Source organism: Spinacia oleracea, chromosome 1 (assembly GCF_020520425.1).
Source record: "Spinacia oleracea cultivar Varoflay chromosome 1, BTI_SOV_V1, whole genome shotgun sequence".
Classification (NCBI taxonomy): domain Eukaryota; kingdom Viridiplantae; phylum Streptophyta; class Magnoliopsida; order Caryophyllales; family Amaranthaceae; genus Spinacia; species Spinacia oleracea.
Genome location: NC_079487.1, coordinates 74585304 through 74589627, shown reverse-complemented (window position 1 = coordinate 74589627; position 4324 = coordinate 74585304). Strand labels below are relative to the sequence as shown.

At 33.0% G+C, this 4324-nt stretch overlaps 1 long non-coding RNA gene across 1 annotated transcript; it reads left to right on the top strand.

Annotated features, from left to right (window-relative positions):
- The first annotated feature begins 1205 nt into the window (after positions 1–1205).
- Positions 1206–4069, top strand: LOC110791141 (uncharacterized). Its single transcript, XR_002534020.2, has 2 exons — positions 1206–3034; positions 3245–4069. It is a non-coding gene; the product is annotated as an uncharacterized lncRNA (long non-coding RNA).
- Positions 4070–4324: the final 255 nt, after the last annotated feature.

Sequence of the window (4324 nt, the reverse complement as noted above, 5' to 3'; positions counted from 1 at the left end):
GATAATAGAGATGGAGTAAGTTTATATTGGAGCCTATTTCATATGTTTTGGTTCCACTCACGACTCACCCCAGTAACTACACAAGTCGTGTGTAACTAGACTGTAGACACCGAAAGACAAGAAGATAGGTGGATGTAAACTGGGAAGGTTGGGAACCCACAAAAAAATTGCCTTTTGTGGGTTTTATTGATGACCCAAAGGGAGAGGGAAAAAAAAAAGGGAAACCTAATAACCAATAGTAGTAAGATGCCCCATTTTGATATGCATATGCAGCATATGAGATAGAGTGATTGATTATATCTGGTGCAGAAACAACACAAGTGAATAACAGATCATAAAACCATTAAAACCACAATAAACTTAACCTGAAAACATAACAAGTAAGAGTATGTAAGTTGTGTATTTAATGGTAAAAAGAACAATCTAATTAAAGTATAAGTCCCACTACCACTATCCTCCAACCACATTCCTCACCTTGTTTTTGTACCATCAGTCCATCACTATCCCCACCTCTCCCCTTATTTATTCATTCCTAGTTTTCCATATACACTTATTCTTTTTAAAATAAAATTAGGCAAACAACTTGAATCATCGTCTCAGAAAAGTAAGCTTAAGTCCGGAGTTGGGTCACTAGGTCGGTTGTTCATCCGCGACCCGCCCGTTAATATCTAGAAAGTATTAGAAATTAATGAATGACAAAGGGTTTAGATTTAGATGATTTAGATTTGGGTAAAGATTTGAAGGTCGCTTTCTGTCTCTAACTCTTACGAAAGAAAACGACCCTTTTTCTTACTCCTTAAATATATTCCCACCGTTTCTCTTCCTCCTTCTTCTTCTTCTTCTTCTTCGTTTTTCTTGCTCACCTTCCCCTTAAATTTTCCTAATTTTGGTTTGTTCTTATTTAACTGCCAAAAAAATTAACATTCTTTTTTAAAAAAATAAATAAACCAGGCTTGAGAAACTCTTTGATAATTTGATTTGATGGGTTTTTATTTTTTATTTTTTATTTATTTATTTGGTGGGATAATTTTGGATTGTAAATAGATTTAGTGTATGACTGTGTAGTCTTGTCAATGTTGAAAGGTTGTCTTTGAAGCTTACACATTTCCACTATTTTCTTTCTCTCTCTTCTCTAATTTTCTCTCTCCAATTTTGAAAATTTAATAAAATTATTAAAAGAGTGTACTTTGATAGTCAGGGTGAGATCATATCAATAGTCATTATTTCTGGCTTAAATAGATTTACATCATTCCCCATTTTAGATTCCTTCTTTACAAGTTTTTCGTTCTCTCTCTAACAATTTATGATGTTGCATGTTTGTAAATTGTGTTTTTATTTTTGTTGCTAGAATTTGATTATTATTTTAAGTTTAAATGTTGATGTTATCTTTTGTGATTTGTGCTCCCTATGTGATTTTTTGGTAACTTGATCTGTCCCCAGTCCCCCTTTCCCCTTTTTGCTTGCTTGTTCTTCATAGCATGGGTGTATTGATATTTTATGTGTGTTTTTCTTTTTCTTAATGCAATTATGTTATTTTCTTTATAAATTTTTAGGGTTAAAACTTTTTCATTAGGGTTAGGGTTTGTTGTTGCTTTTTTAATGTATGTGTGTATGTATGTTGATCCTAGGATTGTTTTTGTTAAAACAATCGAATTACTTATAACTTTACTATGATAAAGTCTCATTCCTTGATTAGTAATTGAATGAATTTGTTAATTGTAGTGTAGATAGTTTGAATTTCCTTTTTATCTATATTACTGTAACTTTATTAATTAATAATTTTGAATGCTCGGATTTCATATGAATTCTGGTTTAGTGCTTATCTTTCTTTAATTAATTAGTCATGATTTAGAGGAAACCTTGAATTTTCCTATTGAATTGATACAAATGTCATAGATTATGAAAGACTTGTTCTGTAATTTGATGTTGAACTGTTGAAGTAAAGTTTATACCTTAGTATAAAATTGAGTATTTCCTCTAAATAATTAAATGAAATTCATTAATTGTTTATAGTGTTTAAACATGATGATTGAATGAAATAGGAGTAAGTTTGGGATTTGAAATAGTTGAGAATAGTTATAGTTCGTAATAATGTGAAAGAAGAAGTAGAGTAAGAGAGCTTCCTTCAGCCCACTCATGGATGGAAAAAAGGGGTATTGAATTATCTGCCGACTCATTCATTCAAACACTGAGTAGAACAAACAAGGAATGTACAACACGCATGCGTACAGGGGGTGCAAGTGCAAGTGCAAGTGCAAGTGCTACTGTGATTGCGTGAATGATGCGGGAGATGATTTCATCCTTGTCTCTCCGTGCTTGGACTGAAGGGAGCTCCCTTTCTCTATTCCCTTCTTTTTTTTGTCTGCATTTTAATACCAACATCCATCCATCCATCCATCCATCATTTCCCACTTTATTCCATCTTTCCAGACATTTCAACATTCCTTGTCTTTGATTGATTTCTCTTGCTACATGTTTGTTTTTGGGTTTACAAGTAAGTAGTGATCGAATTATGCTTAATATTCTGCAAATGTCATCTTACATTCAAGTATGCTGATCTAGTGATCTCTACTGGATTTCCTTCACATTTGATTCTCTCTTTCTTTGTTATGGTCGAATTATAAATTGTATTCTGCAGATATACATTACAGTTTTAGCGTAGTCATATACAAACCACATTGTCTTATCTCTTGATTATTGATTGAAGCTTGTATCATGTGGTGATTTCAAATTTCAAATTTCAAATTTCAAATTTCTGTTAACTAATTAATCTGCAAATCCTTTGCCGTAGGGAATTGATGGATTGCTATTTGAATATAGTTTTGACAACATTTGTTCTTGGAGTTGGAGTTGGAGTGAGTTTGGTTGGTCTTAAAACCTTGAGTTTACCGGAAGAATATGTGGTTGAGGTCATTGTAAACTCCAGACTTTGTGTTTCAAGTCAGTAGATGAACTCTTTGTTAAGATAGGTCAAAAATTCAAAATGTGTTATTGTCAAGTATGCTACTTGGACATTTCATTGCACCTCTAAGTAGTAAGTACCAATGTCGGATTCTCAAGACTTGGTTAATTTTCATAAAATAGTATAGTGTGACTGTTCAAATCATAATTGTGACTTGTGTTAAGATTCTAGTAGATATTCACCTTGTGTCAAAGTGCAATACCTAATTTCATTTTTGACCATCATTTCATTTAAAATGTGACTTTATTATTGACATGCATTTTATATTGATTCCAATGGCAGGCTTCTTGCGCAATTGATTATTGATCCCAACTTACTGATTCATGTTCGTTCAAATCAATGTCTGCAAGCTAGTTGGTGAAATCTTGAAACGATCCAGGTGAATACAATGTACACTGTGATTGTCATCTGAGTTTGTTAGGCATACCGCATTTTGTCGGTCCAAATGCATCCATGGTAATTTACGGGCCGAGGTATTCTCTCTTCCTTCTCCATTCCTCCCCGTCCTCCTGAAGATGTAGTTAGATCAAAGCAGCTCATTGGTGAATGGTGAATGGTGAATGGTGATTGGCCTAGTTAAACCGACATTCATTCGGATTTGTCGCCCTTTTTTATCTAGGATTTGGGAAAAAGGCAAAGGGAAGTAAGCATGATACAGGCTACTCTATTTTAAAGTACAATCTCTTAATTAATGGAGTAATTAAGTATACTCAAAATGAGCATAGTTTAATCATGGACTTGCTCACAAGTACAAATTCTCGGGGGTATTTAAGCATCAAATGCTCACTTCATCGAGTTCTCCGATAATTCAAGTACAACCTTAACCCAATATTGTTATCCTTTGAAACCGTGATCATGTCTTTGTGCTTGCTCTTTTTTCTATATTCAAATAATGCGGCTGCTGCTCCGTTCAATTAACTTTTTCAATATTTTATTCATTATTATTATTATTGGAGTATAAATTTGCTAATTGCTTCAATTTAGTTTGGTTTAGGCACCGGATACCTCTTCGAGTTTACCAAATATGGATGATTTCTACTCCTTGTCGCATTGTCTGTTTTGGTAATAAGGTTGTTTAATATTATAAACTACCAGCATTTTGCATGATTTTCCTGATTAATTTTTATTAGCATCCTTTTCATTTGGTCAACATAACATGGGAAATTGGTAAAATGTGGTCCAATAATGTTTTTTTTAAAAACATTTGGGTTCAGAAAAATCAGAGAGAAATGTAACATGTTGTATAGTTTATAGTACTATGAAAAATGGTCCCAGAAAAATAAGAAAATGAGATGGGGTTGTAAACTTGTAATATGTAATGTAATTCCTTCTTTTGAGGTGAACAAACAAAGCTTTGAAGTG